The sequence below is a fragment of the Nomascus leucogenys genome, chromosome 19 (genome assembly GCF_006542625.1).
Source record: "Nomascus leucogenys isolate Asia chromosome 19, Asia_NLE_v1, whole genome shotgun sequence".
NCBI classification, from domain to species: Eukaryota; Metazoa; Chordata; class Mammalia; order Primates; family Hylobatidae; genus Nomascus; species Nomascus leucogenys.
This window is the reverse complement of record NC_044399.1, coordinates 57,191,901-57,214,618: the sequence shown is the minus strand read 5'-3', so window position 1 is coordinate 57,214,618 and position 22,718 is coordinate 57,191,901. Positions and strand designations below refer to the sequence as shown.

General features: G+C 43.5%; 1 protein-coding gene across 1 annotated transcript in view; it reads right to left on the bottom strand.

The window, feature by feature from the left end:
• ALK (ALK receptor tyrosine kinase) overlaps positions 1–22,718 on the bottom strand; it is a 525,427-nt gene that overhangs the window by 309,737 nt on the left and 192,972 nt on the right. The window lies entirely within an intron of this gene.

Here is a 22,718-nt window from a genome sequence, read left to right as displayed (position 1 = left end):
ATGATTTGTGATAATAATAGTATCAAGAGAACAGCCTCAAGCTTTGAGGCCTCCAGACCTGGTACTGGTCTGCTCTGGGTCTCTGTTCATGGTGAGGGAGAGCAGAATTTTTAAAAATGAGACAGGAGACGCGGGAGAAATCTGGGATGACAGGCAGATGCTAACACTACAGAGAGCTTGGTGAATGAGGGTCTTTAGAAAGCCCACTCAGTTTGGGGCTCTGAGATCTTTAAAACAGCAAACTTTCCCACACTCATGAGGGCCATGATCCTATGAGTGAGACAGTGAGTCTTAAGGGGTGGGTGGGGGAGTGACAGCTGTAGACGGCTTCAACATAGGTGCTGCCCCCTCTGCGTGGGTGCCTGGCAGGTCCAGCCCCTCTGCAGTTTGAGGTAACCCAGCCTGGAACATAAAGGGGTGCATTGTGCTAGCTGCTCCCTCAAGTCGTTCCCAGGCCTAGTATCCTTGGATTCCAGGTCTGCCTGGCCTTTGAGGTGGCATTACAATAGGACACTTTCGATGCCTTGATGTGTTTTGTCTCAAGGCTGGAGTCCCAGGATTGACTTCCTGCCTAGTAAATTCCATGCTATTGTGAGAAGCTCAAAGCTCTTTAGAGACTCGTGTGTGTGTGTGTGTGTGTGTGTGTGTGTGTGTGTGTGTATGCATGCATCTGTATGTTGCACATAGAGTCTCTTAGTTCCTCACTATTAGACCTCAGAAGAGACTATTTTGTTTGTTTCATGTCTTTATTCATTCAAAACATAGATATCGCTCACCTGCGATAGCAGACTGTGCTTTATGATGCTTTGACCCAAGATGCTAGCATGTTCTCTACTCAAAAAAAAAATAATAATAATAATTCTTCTAAGACATCTAACATTTGGCATCTTGAAGAGAACAGGATGCTTAATGTGCATGAAGTATGTTCACAGAGCTGGGGTGGACTTAGGAAGTGTGCCAGCTCCCTCCTGCCTACCCCAGCTCTGCTCCCTGCTCCTTCCCTGCCTGCTTCGTGTTGTGGGAGGCTGAAGGGGATGAGGTGCATCCTGCCTCCCTGGCCCTCTGGCTTCTGGTTGTGTTTGGCCAGTGGGAACACCATAGGAGATCAGAGCAAGAGTGGAGGGTGGCATTGGAGTGTTTATCTCTCTAGTTCCTTTCCTGTGGCGCTGCACAGTATGTTCCCGAGTCAAGGTCTCTTCCCCTCTCAAGACAACCTTCTCTACAAAACTCTTCTCCCTTTGGATTCTAGCAATCACACCTTCCCCACTCAGGACTGGGCTAGTGATGGTTACTAGCCCTGGCATACTAGTGCTAGTTACTAGCCCTGGTGGTTTTCTTACCCTACCCACACCTTTGTAAAGAATCTCCCTGATTAGACTCACCTCAAATTATCCAATTTGAATGTGCCATCTCTTTCTTCCTGGGACCTTGAGTGATAAAGATAATCTATTCCTTATTTTGACAGAGGAGGAAACGCAGGAAGTGACTTACCTAAAGTTACTCAATTAGAGAGAAAGCCAGGACTCAAGCTGACTAAGACTATCATGAATATGTAGAACATTGACCCAGATTTTTCTCTTTTCTTCTTGGTCCCTGGAAGATGCTGTCAGGAGGTTTCAGTGTAATTAATTATTGCTGGCACATCCAATGAATGGAGCTATGATTTAGCAAGTCTACTCGAGATGCTGATAAATTAAATAATGAAATGCACATTTCAGTTTTAGTTAAGAGAATCCTAACCTAGTTGAGGAAAAGAGCACAACCTCACATTTTTTCTAAAAGAGGAATGTTTTATAGAACTCCTATGCTGAGATCCCCCTCCCTTTGTGGCCCCCCTTTTCCCATGTCAGTTCTCTGCTCAGGAATAGACTATAGCCATGTAGGGATCAAATGAAATAACTTATCTGAAGTATTTTTAAACACTGTAATGTTCTTTACAAAATGCAAAAGATTATAGCTATTCAGTCTATAAATATCCGAACATAGGATAGCATATGCTTATAAACAGCCTTTTTGCTCATTGCTTATTACATCAGATCCAAGCTTATTTGTCAAAATGTTAAAGTCTTATAAAAATGTACTGCCTTTCCTCCACAACTCACTCACTTTTTCATTAGGCAGTGTGGGCTCATGGAACTAATACAGACAAACTAGATTCACACTTGGTTCAGGGTAACTGCATATGACGGTGCAGGCTGTGTCCTGCACAGGATGCCACATCTAAGGTATTTGCATCATCAATGCTATAGATCTTTATGTTTTTTAATGACAGTTTTCCAGAGGATAGTAGTAGAGTGGCTGGCTTTGTTAAACTTAGTATATTATGACAATTTTACAACAAATTTAAAAAAATGCCTTGAGGAAGAGATAACTTTTTCTAATATGATCTTCTCCTAGCTTCATAATAAAGCAATTATATATAAGTTTATGAAAATCACTTACTTCAGGTTTTATAATCTAATCAAGGGAAATCTCTTAGAATAGAGATGACAAGTATTTGCCATGTATACCATCACACTTTGCCCACGGAAGACCCCAGTAGCCACCATGGCTCCCTTCCTCATCAAGTCTGGATGCAACCTACACCATGTGCCAAGCAACCACTGCCAACCAAATGGGGTTGGCATACTGGCTGGTATCCATTTGCTGTCACTGATCAAGAAGGTTGTTGTAAGGATTTCAGGATAGTGAATCCACAGCACCTGGAACAATGACCACAATCATCATCACATTCCGGGCACTATAGATTCACCATCTTAAAATCCTGATGAGGCCGGGCATGGTGGCTTACGCCTGTAATCCCAGCACTTTGGGTGACTGAGGCGGGTGGATCACCTGAGGTCAGGAGTTTGAGACCAGCCTGACCAACATGGTGAAACCCCGTCTCTACTAAAAAATATGAAAATTATCCGGGCATGGTGGTGGGCGCCTGTAATGCCAGCTACTAGGGAGGATGAGGCAGCAGAATCGCTTGAACATGGGAGACGGGGGTTGCAGTGAGCCGAAATAGTGCCACTGCACTCCCCACTGGGCAACAAGAGTGAAACTCTGTCTCAAAAAGAAAAAAAAAAAAGTCTGATGATCGTGGTCATCACAGGCTCTTCCACCAGAGCCCTGTGAATGTTCTCCAGGTCTGCGTACCACTCCCTTGGTTGGCAATACCTGGCTCCCTCCCTACCACCAGCCTATGCTCAGCCTCATTTCATTGCTCAAATATGAACAGAACCTTGGTCTAGGTCAGCATGGTGCTTGCTACCGAGTGCACCAGGGCTCCCAGCAGCACACACATCCCCACTGACCTCAGCTCACTCTCCTTCCTCCTCTCCTCTCTAAACTCCACACAGACCCATGCTCTGTTGCTCTTTGCTAATCAGCACTCAATGGTAATTTGTAAATCTTTGCAAAACTCATTATAATTCTTTTGTGTGTCCAGGCGCTGCATTCCTATCAAGAGGGCAAATCCCTTGAAGACAGAATCTTTTTCTTCCTTTTAGGTTCAATATTCTGCTCACATGGGAACTCAACAAATCATATTGTTTCGGTCATGTAGGGTGCCTTGAAAAATAAGGCATGATCATTTGTTATAACTAGTCCCTGGTCACCTTTTTCATATGAGGCTAAGAAAATGAATATAGTCATAAAATGATTATTGCTCTCCTGGTCCAAAAAGTAAATTTAAATTCTTTTCTTTCTTCTTAAGTCCAAAAGATACAAAACTAATTGAGAACTCCTGATATTGTTATAATACTATTACTTATAATAAGTAATAATAGTATAAGTCAAAATACAATTTCTAATGCCACTACTACTAACTTCGTTAGGATTCATTTCTTCCTCTCCCCCCCTCTCATTTGGCCAAATGCATTTCAGTAGGTGCATATGGGAGCTGAGAGTATGATAAAGAATTATGAGTCTCAGTATTTATTCTATGCTCTCCCAATATTGCAGCTCTATTCCTTCCAGATGAGATGGCATTTTGACTGTGGGTGATATGATTAATGCCCAAATATGACCTAAAAAATTGAAAGGGAGGCATAGTGACTGGGTTGGCGGGAAGAGGTTGGGAGATATCCTTCATTATTTGTCAGGCTACTTAGGCAAGGAAATACACTTATTGATGATAAATATGCAAAAATGAAACAATAAAATTTTGAAATGTGATTTTGTTTTCGAAATCTAAAGCCCGTAGGGTCTTGGTATGTGGGTGGAGGGCCTATGAGATATACAGGAAATTACTGATGCTTTCTCTGTCTCCACTTCATCCGTAAAATGGGAGTACTGGAGACACCATCAGTGCCACGTCTATTGTCTTGAGGGTTGAAGTCAGGGTATTGGGTGCAGTTGTACAGGTTGGGCCTGCTCTGGAACACTCTGCTGAGGGGAGCAGAGGGGCCCCAATGGAGCCAGGCTCCACTTGCCAAGCCATGGCCTTTTGCTCGTGCGTCTTTGCTCATTTGCTCATTTGTCTGCCCAGAGCAGAGGGGCTTTTTCTAATTTACAAGAAGGAGCTGTTTGTGCTCACAGCCGCCCTGACTGAGGTAAGTGTGAAATGACATTATTATTCAACCAAGGGCTTTCACTTTTTCCTAATGAGTGTCTATTCGTCCCACCAGTGGGGAGAGTGTGGAGTTGGATCATCACTATAATTGAGCACAGTCAGAGACGGTGGCATGGAAAAGCCAAGGACACAGATTCACAGGAGTACAGCATTTGGAAGCTAGATCACCTACTCCAAACACTCCCATTTTGCAGAAAAGGAGTCCAAGACTCAGAGTAAACTTCTCCTCCCCATCAAAAAGAAACGGCTTGTTAGTTAAGTTCATGAAGCTGGCTGGTGGTAGTTGGAATGAGACCCGTGGTGGCCTGCCTGGCAGTCCTACAAATTAGAAGCAGGAGTTCTCCATTCCCAAGATACACGTTCCTCACCCTGGTTTTGTGGCATTTGAGAATCCAACATCTGAGTATTTCTCGAGGGTCCTTCTCCAGGGTTGTTTTTTTTTTTTTTTTTTTTTGAGACAGGGTCCTGCTGTTGCCCAGGCTGGAGTGCAGTGGTATGGTCTTGGCTCACTGCAACTTCTGCCTCCTGGGTTCAAGTGATTCTCCTGCCTCAGCCTCCCAAGTAGCTGGAATTACAGGTGTGCACCACCATGCCCAGTTAATTTTTTGTATTTTTAGTAAACAAGGTTTCACCATTTTGGCCAGGCTGGTTTTGAACTCCTGGCCTCAAGTGATCCCCCTGCCTTGGCCTCCCAAAGTGTTGGGATTACAGGCATGAGCCACTGCACCCAGCTCCTAGGGTCTTCTAAGTTCAGGTTGAGGGCTGACTAGTTTTACAAATACTTGAAGTTCAGATACTTTTCTCCCACACGTCTCCCTGGTTCCACTCTCTGGACCCTCTCACCTCCCTCCAGCCAATCTCTTTATCAGATTGTTCATCGTTATTGCTCAGGCTGAAAATCCAAATCCCAGCTCTCCTCTTCCAACCCTCATTTCTCCCCAGGTGGACTCATTTTCACCCACCATGAACCATCTTGCACGGAGTTCCCTCTGCTGCCAGCCCACGTCTTCCTGACTGAGTGAGTCTTGCAGTGCCTCCAGGTGTCTTCCTAGCCATAGATGTGACTCCAGCTTCAGCAGGCCCTTCCTCTTGTCACCCTTGCCAGCCAAGTACACCTTCCCCTCTCCTTCCCCTGCTCTTTCCTCCCCAGTGGTTGCTTTTCTTATTCATGGAACACTTGTCCCCATCTCATCACCCAGTCACCAACACTGGGGACATTATGACACCCCCACACACTTGGGTCTCACCATTCCTGGACTCAAGCTTGGATGGTGCCCACTCCTCCTCAACACAGCTCCTCGACATGGCTCCTTCCCCACAGTGGCTCCTTGGCCATGATTTCCAACCCCCGAGTTCCTTGATGGCTGATATGGTTTGGATCAGTGTCCCCCACCCAAGTCTCATGTGGAATTGTAATCCCCAGTGTTGGAGGTGGGACCTGGTGGGAGACAACTGGATCATGGGGGTGGAATCCTCATGAAAGGTTTGGCACCATCCCCTCGGTACTGTTCTTGTGATAGTGAGTGACTGAGTTATCATGACGTTTGGTTGTTTAAAAGTGTGTGGCACCTCCCTGCTACCTCTCTTGCTCTTGCTCCACCATGCAAGATGCCTGCTCTCCCTTTGCCTTCAGCCATGATTCTAAGTTTCCTCAGGCCTCCTGAGAAGCCAAGTGGAAGCTGCTATACTTCCTGAGCAGCCTGCAGAACCATGACCTAATTAAACCTCTTTCCTTTATAAATTACCTAATCTCAGAACTAATACAATGGCCACCTATTCTGTTTCTTCTACCTGGTCTAGACTTTTTTTTCAGGAACCATCCCTTTACCCTCATCATGTGCTCTAGTCCCTGACTTCACCTCCTCCCTGCTCCCTGCTTTCCTTGTCATCCAGGAACTTCATGGATATCAGTGCCATTCACGGTCTTGCCTACCCTAGAGAAGCGTGTCCCTCTGGCCTGTGCTGACCCTGTCTCATCCATCCCCACCTGGTTAAATCTTCCCTTCGCTCTTCTCCTTCAGGCTACCAGGAGCCCAATGCTGCCATGTCTCCAGGCCTGCTGGGATCCTTGCATACACAGGGGCTCTGGTCTCAGCTGGATCTAATGCTTTGCTCATCTCTGATTTGCTCCCTACCACATCCACACAACCCCAGTCCCAAACTCCCCACCTCCTTTCTGGCATATTCTTGTCTTCCCACTATCAGCACTTGATCTTGCTTCCTGCATTGCTGAATAGGGAGACTGGGCTGTCCCCTAGGAGCCCTTCAATGCCCTCTTCTTCCCTTTGCTTTTTTCTGACACCTCTCTTCTCTCATCTTCTTATACTGACCTCTGATTCATGGGGAGAAGAACTCCCCCAGTTCATCCTTCCAAGCCCTCTGGATCCTTCTAGAACATCTCTTCTTTCAATCCCTCTGTCCCTTGCTAAGTCTTCCTTCTCTCCTCTCCACTGATTCTTTCAAGTCCCCACCATCATTCCCCTTCCTTCACTACTGAATGTCAATGTCTTATTCCCCATTTACTTGGCATTCATCCTGTGAGCCTCACTTCCATGCCGACAATTCTCTGGAGATGCTCTACCAGAGGTCATCTGTTACCTCTTACTTATCAAAGCCAAAGGCCTTTGCACACTGCTGTCATCCTTGAAAGAACCATCCTTGAAACTCTCTGATGCTTCGTTTCCATGTCCTTACTGGTTTGCTGCTCCTGCAAATTCTCACCACTCTTCCCGTGGCCTCCTTTCCTTGGAGGATGCCCAGGGGGTGTCCTTAGCACTGCTCCATGCCCTCTTCTTCCTCCTTCCCAGGGAAAGTACAGGTTCCCCTCAATGGCCTCATCTCTGTGGAAAGCTCCATTTCATCCATTGCCTCAAGCTCTCTCTGGACTTCTTGCTAGCCCTTTCGAAAACATTTTTTTTAATTGTGGTAAAATATCCATAACATAAAATATACCACCTCAACCATTTAAAGTGTATAGTTTAGTGGCACGAAGTTCATTTGCACTGTGGTGCAATGATCACAGCCATCCATCTCTAGAACATTTTTCATTTTGCAAAATTGAAACTTCGTACCAGTTAAGCAGTCACTCCCCATTCCCTCCTACTCCAAGCCCTGGGTAGCTACCATTCTACTTTCTGTCCATATGGTGCCTCACATGAGTGGAATCGTATAGTATTTGTCTTTATGTGTCTGGTTAGCATAATGTCTTCATGGTTCACACACATTGTAGCAGGTGTCAGAACTTCCTTCCTTTCCAAGGCTGAATAATATTCCATTGTACCACATTTTGTTTATCTATTTACCTCTTGATGGACACTTATCATTTAACAAATTTTTAATGAGCTCCTCTTTGCCAGGTCCTGTAACAGGCACAGGTACGTGCTGGAGAATAAAACAGGCATCATCCCTGCCCTTGCAAAGCATACAGTCCATGCAGCACCCTTAGTACTGAATTTGAGTCACAACTTCCCTAATGCGAGTCCCTTGAGGGTACAGACCATTGCCGGCTTCTTTGGTGGTCCCCAAACCCCTAATAGAGCTCTGTACAGAGTTAATGCCTAGTTAAGATTTGCTGAATGAATGGATGAATGAATGAACCCAATAAGCACTTGTAAAAGATCAGTTTTGTAAATGCATAACTTCTCTTGAAATCCTTCTCTTGAAGTTTCATCCCCAGAGAGTGTTTGCAGTAGAAGTGACTTCCAAACACAGCATGGATCACTCAAGGTTTTATTACTCAGAGGTTCTTGTTACTTCATAAATCTTAAGCTCCCCCAATGTAAAGTGCCATCAAACAAGCAGGACAATGACACAGGCATTCTTTTTATCAAGGGCTTGGTATTAAGACAGATTAACTTGGAGGAACAGCACCAGCCTGGGTATCTGCCCCATCCCTCATTCTTATTGTGATTAATGAGATGGGGCACATATTTTTTTTTTTACTCTGCCTGAAAGCATATTGAGTTTATGCCTCATCCCACAATGTTAAATATTGTCTTAGAATTACATTATCTCTTTACACAGATGGATGGACTGGGTGCTGTGTGCACTGCTGACAGTGTTCCTGAAGTGGAACCAGGATTGGTGAGGGAATCATTCAGCCGTGATTACAGCTGGAATGCACGCAGAGACCTCCAGTAAAACTAGAGTAAACAGGTATGCAGTGAATCCAAAAGCAAAAGATTAATGCAAAGATGCTGCAGCCCAAGAACAAAGACGGTTCAGGGTAGATTGTCTTTATGCAGGGTGGGCAACTAACTAGTAATCATATGCCGGTATGAAGATGTGGAACTCTTCAAGGGATGATGTCTTCGCAGTTGTAACTCAAGTGCCTCAGCACTGAGTAAGGACTTAATAAATATTGTTTAAATGAATGAATTTATAGTTTTGAAACTATTTTGGTATTTGCTATTTTATTTTCATCTTAAACTGACTTATGGTATAGGTAATGAATTATGATTCCCATTTTACAGGTGAAGAAACTGAGACACAAGTGGCATTATGGGTCACTCAGGTTACCAGGGAGCTGGGATTAGGGAACTGGTCTATTGGATTTATATCCAGGGACTGCTCTTCCACTTAATTCATTCATCATTTCAACAAATGTTTGTTGGACAACTGATATGCTCCAGGTTCTGTATTTGATTATGAGTGAAGGTTGGTGGAGATGGAAAAGCCGTGGTATCTTTCATCAGGGAAATTAGATCTCACAGAGGATACAGATATGAAAAAGCATCATTACAACCAAGTTTCCAAGAGAAAAAACAATGCATGGGCACCTTACCATGGCACATAGAGATCTGGGGAATTGACTTTGTTTGGGGAAGCTGGAAATGCTTTAGAGAGGAGGTAACATTTCCATCAGTGGAGTTTTCTGGCTTAAGAATCCCAGCCCGGGGGCATGAGTGAAGGCAGAGACCTAAAACAGCTGCATCTTCAGGAATCCCAGGCAACATGGCTGGGATGTGGGGTGAGGCATGGCAGAAGGAACACTGGAGAAGAAGCAGGGGCTGGATTTATTTGGCATTAAATTAACAAAATTTATCGAGCTTCTACTAAGTGCTATGAATGGTGTTTAGTGCTGTGTTGCTGTGGATATAACGAGATCCATAAAGTTCTTGCCCTCATGGAGCTTTCTTTCTATAGGTTGGTGCAAAAGTAGTTGTGGTTTTTACCATTACTTTCAGTGGCAAAAACTGCAATTACTTTTGCACCAACCTAATAGTGAGGTGATTTGGACAATAAACAAGGAACCAAATATATTAATTAATTACCAGTTGTTAGTCGTGCTAAAAAGAGCTAAACACAACACTGAGACAGAGGAAAACACAGATCACAGTGGGAATTCCTGAGGTGGTGGTTTTCCAGCTGAGCTCCAAAGGATGAGTGGGAGGTGACAGTATAGAGCCAAGGGAAGGTGTTGCGTGCTAGGGAGCAGTGAGTACAAAGGGCCAGTGGCCAGGAGAAACAGATGGGCAACCAGTGTGGGGACAGTGTGTGAGAGAAGGTCAGAGGTGGGCAGAGCCAGGTCACACAGAGCTTTAGGCCGAGATTTTATTCTGAGACCAATGGGAAGCCATGCAAAAGTTTTATAGTGAGGTGGCTTGCTGGCATAACTTGATCTATATTTTTGATGTTTATTATGCTGGCTGCTGTGCAGAGAAAGAAGGGAGCAAAAGTGGAGGCAGAAAGGCCAGTCAGGAGGTACTGCTGTATCAGTTGACCAGGTGAGAGATTATGGTGGCCTGGACTAGGATGGTGGGAGGGAGGGGCAAGTGGGTAAGTGTATATTTTGGAGATGGAATTGACAGAGTTTGCTCTCATGGGGGACATGGGGTAAAGAGTGAAGAGGAGATGAGGAAGAATCGCAGCCTTGGGTAATGCTTGAACAATGAGAGAGGCAGTGAGGGGTGGAGTAAAAGGGAGAAACGAGAGAGACCTCGAGGCTCATCGGCAAGGCTGAACTTGACCCCATAGCAGATAGGGAGCCAGTGACTGATGCTAAGCAGAAGAATAACATAGTCAAGCTGGCATTTTATTAGGTTGGTCCAAATGTTATTGAGGTTTTTGCCATTACTTCCAATGGGAAAAACCACAATTACCTTTGCGCCATCCTAATAGAAGGCCACTTTGACAGCTGGGTAGAGGGGGGGAGGCAAGGAGCCTGGAGGCATGGGTTGAGTCCAGGGTGACTGTGACAGTGAGCAAGCAGGGATGAGGGCTGGAGGTGGGACAGAGACCACAGGCTATTTATGGCCTGTGGCCACTCCAGGGTCCAGTGTGGTTAGGATTGTGAAGGAAAATGCAGTTATTGCCTGGGAGGTAGTAATTGGACCAGGGTGAGGGAGGCAAGATGGGCTGAGAGTAAATTGATAGCCTTCGGGCCTCTCAGTGGAGCAGGTGGCCTGCTCTGGGTTCTCAGGTGAGAAGGCTGTGAATTCTCTACTGGATGGAACATGCTGATGGGTTGCCTGGGAGCCACACAGCCCCCAGCATGCCTCTGGGGGAGGGGAAGGGACCTGCTGTTGTGTAGACTCTTGGGTCATCAATGGTGCCTGAGTGAATGTGCTATCTCAAGATGATTGAACTATCTTTGGGGGTGGTAAGCTTCCTGTCACAAGAGAAGTTCAAGTGGACTGATAAGTACTTGGCAGGGGCTTCAAATGCCAGGTGGAAGTTGTACTAGATGTCCTGAATATCTCCTTCTGCCAGCACTCCTGGTTCTGTCAGTTTCTGGTGAGCTTGCGGGGAGCTCTATGTTAGGCCAGGCCCTTCTGAGATGACTGACACCTCGTCGTGGGTGGAAGAGGTTGAAAAGACCCTGAAACTGGGCTCCTGGTTGTCCCAGGCCCTGTTTATGGTGGCTGTAGGCTTCAGGCAGTTGCTTCATACCAATAAATGGGTGCAGGGCAGCCCAGGAACTGTAGTGGCCACCTCACACATCAGATAATTGATGGAATGGCAGAGAAATCACCATTCTAAGAGGCCAACGCCAGCACCATTCAGCTCTTTCCATAATCTAGAGCAGCTACACTAATTGAAAAAAAAAAAAAAGTAAGTTTGGTTTGGTTCAGCAGCCAGCAACACCCATTCATGGGGTGAATGAATACTCAGGCCTGACATAATGTAAGTGGCTGCATATATTGTAATAAAACCCACATGGACTCCTACAGCAATCCCCTGAACTAATGAGTTCAGGTTTGCTACAGATTTGTGGCTAGCTCTTCCAGAGCCAGTTTTTTTCTGAGAGGCATCTCGCCTTACCCGATGATCTTTAGGGCCAGTGATCCCCTAGGTAACTGTGGCCAGGAAGGAATGGCTGACTAGGTGGGTGCAGAGGCTCTAAGTAAGTCTCTGCCAGAGACAGTTTTCTGGGGGCAAGAAGACTTGATTTCCTTTTCCCTTGTACAAGAGTTCTCAGATCAGGGATCAAACTTTGGGCATTTAATCCCTTTTTCCAATTCTGCATGGTTGTTACTTTTCTTTATATTATTCTATCAAACAAGCTACAACAAATACCAATTGCTTTTACTGCTAGATCAAGCCAAGGAGCATAGAATATGATCTCTAGTGGGGTAATAGAAGGCGATTAGAGAATGAGACATTCATGATCAGGTACAGACAGGGTGAGCTCATCAGGGGATCATGCTTTGGACTTTTTAGAAAATATGAGACTTAGCTTTAGAAGTTGAGCAGGATTGGCTCATGCCTGTAATCCCAGCACTTTGGGAGGTCGAGGCGGGTGGATCACGCGGTCAGGAGATTGAGACCATCCTGGCTAACACGGTGAAACCCTGTCTTTACTAAAAATACAAAAAATTAGCCGGGCGTGGTGGCGGGCGCCTGTAGTCCCAGCTACTCAGGAGGCTGAGGCAGGAGAATGGCATGAACCCGGGAGGCGGAGCTTGCAGTGAGCCAAGATCGTGCCACTGCACTCCAGCCTGGGCGATAGAGCAAGACTTCATCTCAAAATAATAATTTAAAAAAAAAAAAAGTTGAGCAGGATTTGGAGGGGGTAAAGAAGACTGAAACAGTGTTTTGGGTGGGACACTGGGGAATGACCCAGCTTATAACTGACAAAGACGCTTAAAGTAAGAGATGAAAATATTGGTGAGGATGTAGAGACACTGGAATCCTTGTGCACTGCTGGTGGGAATGTAAAATAATGCAGCCACTATGGAGACATCATGGTAACTCCTTAGAAAATTAAAAGCCAAATTACCATAGGATCCAGAAATTCCACTTCTAGGTATATATCCAAGAAAAGGGAAAGCAGGGTCTTGAAGAAGTATTTGCATAACCATGATTATAGCAGCATTTTTCACAATAGTCAAATGTTGAAAGCAACTCAAGTCTCCATTGACAGATGAGTGAATAAACCAAATGTGGTATATACATACAATGGAATATTATTCAGCATTAAAAAAGGAAGAAAACTCTGACACATGTTACAATATGAATGAACCTTGAGCACATTATGCTAACTGAAATGTCAATCACAAAAGGACAAATACCATCAAATTCTACTTTTATGAGGCACCTAGAGTAGTCAAATTCATACAGATGGAAAGTATAATGGTGGTTGCCTGGGGTTGGAGGTAGGGGGGAAGTGGGGAACTATTGTTTATTGGGTACAGAGTTTCAGTTTGGGATGATGAAAAGTTTCTAGAGATAGATGGTGGTGATTGTTGCAAAGCAATGTGAATGTACTTTAACACTATTGAACTGTACATTTAAAGATGATTAAGATGGTAAATTTTATATGTATTTTACCACTGTTAAATAATTAAAAATGGAAAAAACTAAGAGGCAGAAATGACTTCCAGGCTCAAATCAGGGAGAGCAGGGCTTGACTAAAATTAACATTTCTGTGGCCTCTGTGCTCAAGATAGCACCTGGGGATTAGGAGGGATTAGGATGTAGTAATGAGTTGAACACAAACACATCTAGAGAAGCAAGAACTTCCTAGAATAGGAGCAGGAAAGGCAGGACAAGCTGACTGAGTCCTGGCTTAAGATGTCCCTCATGGTACAGAGAGGGGCCATGAAGTCAATCAGCTGATGCATCCAAAGGCCTGTTCACCAAACCACCTGCTGATCATATTCAGTTATCTTGGCCCCCAACGTGGCTCTGCCTGCAGTCAGAGAATGCACTGATTGGCCAAGGAGTGAATTCACACTAATCACTGTATGTTTTATTGGACATTTCAAAATCCTACTCGTGACTTACACGTCTTGCGCGAATGTGGTTAGCTTGAGTCCTGAGCATGTTTGGTCCCACCAAACTGAGGGTCTGATCTAGAACCTGGGGAGTGCACTGAGAAACTGCCACCCTACAGGGTCTGGCTGGCTTTCTTGAGAGGCTTTTCCACTGTCACTGATCTGATATTCAAGGAAAGAAGAAAGTACACGTGGTCCCTCTGAAACTGTTCTGGCCTCTAGCTTCAGTTAACATCTGCATGTGGACACCCAACGCATTTCCTTTCCAACTCCTGCTACTGAAAGTGGTCTGTTCAGAACAGCATAGGCATCAGCTTGTTAGAAATGCAGAAAATGTGGCACATATACACCATGGAATACTATGCAGCCATAAAAAATGATGAGTTCACGTCCTTTGTAGGGATATGGATAAAGCTGGAAACCATCATTCTCAGCAAATTATCGCAAGGACAAAAAACCAAACACCGTGTGTTCTCACTCATAGGTGGGAATTGAACAATGAGAACACATGGACACAGGAAGGTGAACATCACACACCGGGGCCTGTCACAAGGTGGGGGGAGGGGGGAGGGATAGCATTAGGAGATATACCTAATGTTAAATGATGAGTTAATGGGTGCAGCACACCAACATGGCACATGTATACATATGTAACTAACCTGCACATTGTACACATGTACCCTAAAACTTAAACTATAATAATAACCCCCCCCCCAAAAAAATCCCATATCTGCAACTCAAATAAATAAAAAAAAGAAATCCAGACTTCCAGCCCATCCCTGACCTACTGAATCAGAACCTGCATTTTACTAGATCCCCAGGTGATTCACAGGCACAACGAATGCTGAGAAGCTCTGCTTAAGCCATCTAATTCAGTGTCTCCCAAGCGTGCCCAGTCATGGAGATCATCTGGGTGTGCATTATTAAAGAGATGCCCAGGCTCCTTTCTTGGTGATTCTAATTCAGTGTGTATTTTTATTTTAATAGAAAGGGAAAAAGAAATGGATGTGAGTAGCGTGTGCAGGTATGCCCATCCGTGGACAGAGGGGAACAGGGATAGGTAAGCCCTGCTATGAGAAGACCAGGTGCCCATGGTCATGTGTGGAGGCTTTTGTCATGGAAACTTCTGGAGGGAAAAGGAAGTCATTTTTGTGAATGTTTATAAGCAACTTGTAGTAAATTTGGGGACACTCAACATTTAAATAACAATTCTAGCTTTGACTTTTTTCAGCATTACTGATTTTGGCTTCATCTTTCACGGAAGCATCTTCAACACATCCCTGGTTTCCCCTGATAGATTAAAAGAAGCTTATTTTTCAAAAATGTAGCTGAGATAGAAAGGCTCAAGGAGAACAGGGGTTCCTTCAACCATGGAGAAGGCTGTTTTAAGAGTAAATTAGATCAGCGAAAGCTTTCTGTACTTGCTTGTACAATCCCTTTCAGTCCTTCCTTCTCTCATGCTTTTCAGTGAATATTAAGTCTGAAATCTGGAAGAAAAGAGCCTTTCTACCTTCCCGGCAACTATCTCACTCTGAGTCCTCGTGAATCCTAGGAACTTTTATACTTTTATTCATGAATGAATCCTTACCTCCTCCGCCAACTGATTCATCAAAGAACCATGACTCATCCTGAATTATGCAAAAATCAAAGACACATAGTTTGAATCTACATTTCTTAACATGTCTCTCTTTTTTTGTTCCAATTTATTTCTAATAGAATGCCTTTTACAACAACTAAAATAATCTTTTAGATATGCAGTTATAGTGCAGACTTTGGGGACATTGGAGAACCAGAAAGAATAAAGGTAGGGTTGGGGAGAAGCATTTAAAAAGAGAAAGAGAGTTAGAGAAGGGGGCTTTATTTACAACGCAATCAAAAGGTAGTTTTTAGGTTTAGCAATTGCGATCTGTTTGTGGTTCAGGTTTGGGACTTGGCACTTTGTAACCAGAAGAATGACCACCCAGTGGCTTTAGATACCACTCCCTAGTCCAGGATTGCCTATGGGGTCATGGGTGTAAAGGAAGCTTCGACACTGGGTTTGGGCCAAGGTGGCCAGTGGAGGTAGCCACAATCCCTGACATTCTTGTGGGAAGGAGAAGAAATCCTAGAAGAAGTAGAAAGGCTGCTGGGTAAGCAGAGAGGAGGAAGCTGACTCCATTTCTCTCCTCCCACCCAGGCAGTGACACAAAACCTGTGGCTCCTTTAATTTCTTCATCTGCTCTGGCAAGTATGAAATGTCCCTAGCAACTGGCATTCTTAAGGCCCCTTAAGAGTCCCTGATGGCAGGTGGTTGCTATTTTAAATCATAAAAATAATAGTTGAAGGAATTAATCAATGGATAAACCAATATTTGTTTAGCATCTTGCAATGGTGGGCCAACTAAGCATAAAACGTGGCCCCAAAATAGAAGAAGCTTGTTTCTACAATGATTATGAATAGGCTCAGTTCATCTTTTTTGGGAAGTTGCTTAATTTCTTTGAGCCTTAGTTTTGTTTGCTGTAAATGGAAATTAATAGTATTTACTTCATAAGCTGCTATAAGTATTTATTGTGTACAATAATTGTAATACGTTTGCAGCAAAAAAAAAAAATCAATAACTAATAGTGAAACAACAGTCCCTTTGGGGAAACCAGAAACACCTATACAAAAGAATTTGCAAACAAAGAGTATTGGATGTTTACAGACTGAGGAAACAGAGTATGGTTTAACAACTTCCAGGCATTACCTGATCAGGTGGGACACTGGAGTTTTATTTTGTGGTCTAGACAGTTTTACAGAGTTGAAAGAGGAAGAGAGCAGAGTGGGCTGATGTTTTCTGAGAAGCCTTCATGAGGGAGGTGATTCATGAATCAGGGGCCCGGGAATACCACTCATGTTGTCTAGCTGTGTCTGCACTGTGCAAGGCAGACTGAAGGGTAGATAAGGCCAAATAAGTGGGCTCTGATCCTCTGCCTCTCTGCTCTGCCACCATCTCTCTCACTAGCCCTTCACCCATACACTCAATGCACTTGTCTGTACATGCATCTATCACTTCCTCATCTCCTTTTCACTAATTTTACTCTCAGCTCTTTTTTCTAGGTATTTTTACAAAATGTCAGCTTTATTGAGGCATAACGTATGTGCAATAAATGGTATCCATTTAAAGTGTACAAGTTGATGAGTTTTAATAGTTGTTACACCGAGAAACCACAACTACATTTCAAATATAGAACATTTCCATCATCTCCAACCCTCTCTCTCCCTTTCAAACAGTTGTCTTGTCCCTTTGCAGTCAATCCTGTCCTGATTCCTGGGCAACCACTGCCCTGCTCTCTGTCATTAGAGATTAGTAGATTAGTTTGCATTTTCTGGAATTATATATAAATGGAAGCACAAACTATGTGGTCTTTGTGGCTGGCTTCTTTCTCTCAGCATAATGAATTTGAGATTCATCCATGTTATCACATGTATCAGTATTTTATTTATTTTTATTGTTGGATAGTGTTCCATAGTATAGATAAACCACAATTTGTTTATCTATTCACCTGTTGATACACATTTGGGTCCAGTTTTAAACTATTGTGAATAACGCTGCTCTTAATTTTAATGCATAAAGTTTTGTGAGGACATATGTTTTCATTCTCTTGAGTAAATGTCCAGACAGGGAGTAGAATGGCTGGGTTGTATGGTAGGCATATGCCTAGTTTTTAAAGAAATGTTCCAATTGTTTTTCCAAAGTGATTATACCATGTTGTATTTTCACCAGTAGTATATGAAAGTTCTAGTTCCTTTATATCCTTAACAACACTTGGTATGGTTAGTCTTTCTAATTTTAGCAATTGTAATTTTACTAATGACTAGCGATGTTGAGCATCTTTTCATATGTTTTCATGGCCATTTGTATATCTTCTTTAGTGTAATGTCTATTAAAATATTTTGCCCACTTAATTGGGTGGGTATAAGTTCTTTTCAGATATAAGTATATCTAATATTTTCTCCCACACTGTGGCTTGTATTTTGATTTTTCAAATGGAATCTTTTGAGGAGAAAAAGTTTTAAATTTTGATAAATTCCTACTGATCAATATTTTGTTTTATAGTTTATGCTTTTTGTATGCTATCTAAGAAGTTTTTTCTTACCCAAGTCTGCAATAATTTTCTGTTGTGTTTTATTCCAGAAATGTTATAATAGCTTTAGATTTTGTTTAGGTCTATGGTTTATTATCAGTTAATTTCCTAGACCTTTTAATACACTCCCAGGGCTTGAAGACCACTCCAGCATGCCAACAACTCCTGGTTTTTGGAGTTTGGAAAGACGGTCCACATCTTTCCTCCAAACTCCAGACCCTTGTGTCCGCATGCATTTCCCCTTGGATGTCTATAAGTTTCAAAAAACTCAACATCTCAGAACTGAAGTTTGTACTTTTCTCTTCACACCTGTGCCTCCATCATTTTTGCCTGTTTTGGTGAATGGCTCTGTCTACCCAATTGGTCAAGCTAAAAATATGTTCTCCTCTTTCCCACCTGTATCCAACCCACCACTAATCCTGCCCATTGTCTCTTGTACATATCTGCAAGTCATTCACTTTTCTCTATGCCTCACTCTCTATTCAGGAAGACCCTCCCTTTCCTTGTGGTGCTGCAAAGGTCTGGGGTTCCCATACCCATCCCTACCCTACCTCCAACTGACTTGCAGTCCCATCCTTAAACTCTACTTCAGCTTGGCTTTGAAGATAAGGATTATGATCCTAAATGTTCCTGATCAGTCCTCTGCCTGTCCTTTCCCCTGGCCTTCTCTCCAACCAGTCTCCTCTTTTCTTTCAGGCTCAGATGCATGTTTTCCCTTATTTCCTAAAAAATGTCCTACTGCTTTCCCTTCAGGTCCTTCATATGCTGTTCCCACTCCCAGAAAGGGTCTTGCTACTTGTCACTTCTACTCATCTTTCACACTTGAGTTCAAATGCCATCTCCTGGGGGAAGGCTCCCATGAGCCCCTGGCCTGGCTCAGGTCCCTCCTTGCAAGAGCTCCTGCAAGCCTGTACCCCTCTGTCATGTATCACTATGGCAATGACATAATTATACATATAATTGTAATGTAGTATATATTTCACTCTCTAGCATGTGAGCTTCTTGAGGATAGTGACTGTTTCTGCTTGTCCTCTGTTCTATTTTCACCATCTAATTTCCCTGCACATAATAGAGGAATTCGTATTGAAATAAGTATTTAATGAATGAATGGATGAATGAGTGAATGAAGGCAAAGAGATGGGCAATCCTGGATGGGATGAAAGGGTAGGGGTGATCCATGGGGTAAGACCTCACCAAGATGGTGGGGGTGGGGATAGGGCGAGGCATAATGGGATCATGTGGTTGTGGGAAACACTTCTGTAGATTTCCTTTTTGAATTGGGAATCAATAAACAATTTTCTTTCCCCAGTCATGTAGCAGACTATCAATTATAGCAAAACTGGTGGGACTTACATTACTCTCATCAAAATCAACCTGTAACCAACTTTAGAAGCATACGGTAAAATAGTTTCAGCACGGAAAATGCAGATGTAACTAAATTCTTATCACACTAGCTTCGTGTTTAGAAACAATTAAGTATAGGCATCAAAAGGCACAGGGAAGAGGGAAAAGTTCAATTAGAGGAAGATGTTTTCATAAGCCAATTAGAAAACAGGGAGATATTTTCACTCTTCCTCTGGAGGTTTTGGAAATCCTACTTACACAGCTGTGAAAGGCCAGCTCAAGCTTGGCCGAGTGGGCTAAGGTGAGTTCTGGGTCCAGTGACCCGGGTGAGGGCTCTGACAGTGACAGTACTGGGGTCAGGTCTGCGCTCAGAGTGAGCTCCTGCAGGGCAGCAGAATGCATGCAGACTTAGTCACCCTCATCTTGCCTCAGTTTAAATAAGAATACATTATGTACATGTCCCTCCTCTTAGTGGTTCATTACCCAATTTCACCTATGAATAGAATGAAACAACTCCTTTGCTAAGTGCACTGCTGGGGTTTTGGTGGGGATATAGATCAGACACTGCCTCCTAGTCCCCACACCTGTCCTGAAACACGGCAGGGCAGGAAACATCTCTCCAGCTTGCAATGGTTCTGCTCTCAGTTTTCCCGTACAGATACCATATGTGGTGAGGCTTTGCCTAGGATCCTCCCTCCCAGGTCCTAGTGGTAGCTGAACGAAGGGGGTCCACTGGGTAGGTGGTGGAGATGCTGTTCCATGTGGTACATGTCGGGGAGATGGTCTCTTCTCACTGGTACTTGTCCCTGTGCATCTGGCACGTCACCTGCCAGGGCCACTGTGAAGTCCCCTGCTGGCGGGGGGGGAGGAAAAGTGGGGAGCCACCTCTCTACATCTCTTCTGGAGGGGTCACATCATATAGTGCAGTGGTCTCTGTGGGATCAAATCCCAACTCTGTTCATTACTAGCTGTGTGACTGAGCAAGTTCAGTCTCTTCATTTGTGAAATGGGGATAATATGTTACCTCACAGGCCCACTGTGAAAATTAAATGGGTAAAGATAGGTAAAGGCATTTAGAACAATGTCCAGCATATAGTAAGTGCTATAAACGTGGTAGCTGTTGTTATTTGACAGCAATGAGCTGGGTTAGCAGTGAGTATGTCTTGTTTTCTATCTCTGGTCAGGGATGCTACTGTTTCAGGCCTGCCTGGCACAAAATACATCAGATATCCTTATCATCATCTACTTTCACTCACACATCAGCATGACACTAATTTTGAGTTTTAATTTGGAAATACTGCCCAGTCAACAAAAATTTATAGAATAACTCTTCTGTGTCAGGCACTGTTTTGGACTTTGGGGACCCCACAATGAAAGTTCAGTGTATGTTTTGATGAAGTTGAGGCTGTAGTGGAAAAAAATGGATAGAAATACACACAACCAGTGAGTTTCCATGGGACTGGGGCTGTTACATACAGAGAGGTTTAGGGGCAGCACAGAGAGAAGTGACCCTCAGGAACGGGGGGTCCAGGTTAATCTCCCCCAGAAGGTGCCATCCTTACGTTGCTGATAATCGTACATCTCAGAGCTTCAAGATCTTCATTATACAACTGTCATTTTATTTCTCTTGTGTATCTAGTGGGTCATTATATCTCTGAACATATATTAAAATAGACTGAATAGATTCAAGCAGCTTTTACTGAGGCACTGTGCTAAGAGCTTTCATCCACATTAAATCATTTACCAATCCTCTATGAGGACGTCCAGATTTCTTCAGAAACCACGATGCCAGATAGAATAATTTTTTGATGGATGGAGTCCATTACCAGTTTAGGCCATGAGCCCAGGTGATTGAAGAAGCATTAATCAGGCTATTGTCCTGGTGTTACCACTCTCTCCAATTTTTAAACCTCCTGCTACTAATGGAGATATTATCTGACTCTCCTGGTAATAAAAGAATTATCTCATCAAATCACCACATGATTATCAGGATTGCAGCCTTGCTTCTTCACCAGTTCCAGAACATCACTTAATTTTTAAACTAGAGCGTTGGCTGGTGTCCTTTGTGTTTTTGTGTATGCTTTGTTTTACTTCCAAAGACTTCTGGCTGTATGATTTGTATTTAAAGCTAGATGTCATGTGTGTGCATGGTGTGTGACAGACAGAGAAGGAGTACCTCGCCTCTCCTTCATCTCCTCCTTCAACTGTCTTTATTTCACTCTGAGATCACCAAGTCAAACTCCGTTTGTAAATTTACTTCCCAAATCTGAGCTCTTAGAAGTTCTCACCTAGTTCAAGCCCTCCCTGGAGATATGGAGAATAGAACAGGGTTGGTGGTGGGCTGCAGGGCTCCCCAGTTCCCTTCTGTGCAGTCCAATAGCAGAGAATGAGTCAGAATAGGCATGAGGCGGTCTCTCTGGCATGAACTCCAGGCCCATTTTAAATAACGCATCTAAATGTTAATGCACACTTAAGACAACAGTGCAGCTCATACTCTTCCCAAATTGATTCATTTTGCAGTGGGCCTGATGCAATTTACTCAGTATAAAAATGTCTCTGGCAATTAGGGGAACAAAGGGGCAAAGCTGGCAGGCTACAGGGATGACAAACAAAGCAAGATGATGTGAAAGCTGGGGCCAGAATTAAATTTCTTTCCGAATCAGACATTTTTGGGAATGTCAGTAGTGAACAAGAAAGGCCTTCTTTGCCTGCAAGAAAAACTTGAGGATTCTCCATTCAGAAAAAAAAAAAAATCAAATAATCTAAGAAATGGTTTTAGTGAAATGCTACAGCAGCTTTCATTGTTCCCAATGGTATCAACTTCAGGTGGCTGAGGTTCAAACGCAGAATAAAACTAGCGAAAGCGTGAGCCAGGCTTAAGCCACATCAGCAGATGGAGGTTCCAGATCACTGAAGAACAAGTCCCCTGACCCCTTTGCTGGTAAGAATCCCTCTGAACAATATGGCTGTGGCAAATATGCTGTAGAAGAGACTAAAATCACTTAGCCTGGGAAAACAAGAAGAGATATAAAAACTATCCTCAAAGGGAAGACAGACTGCCTTGTTAGGAGAAAGTAAGCTTTCTCTGTATGACTCTAGAGGACAAATAGAGGATCAACCAGATCATATTGAAATAGGAGAAGGAACTATCATGTGTTGGGTACTCATATGATTCTAGGTGCTTTGTATGAATTATCATAACACTACTTCATAGGGAAATTGTAGTATTAAATGAAATCATAAGTCTTTGTATTAAGAGCATGGTAAATAATCTATACACATTGGCTATCATTGTTAAAAGCATTATTTTCACAAACAGCCTACAAGGTAAGCAGGTGTCACTATTGCCATTTTGTGTATAAAACACAAGAGTTTTGGAGATATCGAATAACTTTTTAGAAACAGTCATTACCTTTCCAAGGTTATAAAGCCAAGGGGCCATCAGCAAGTTCTACCTGGGAGCTAAAGCTGCTCTACAATGGGGTGATCTGT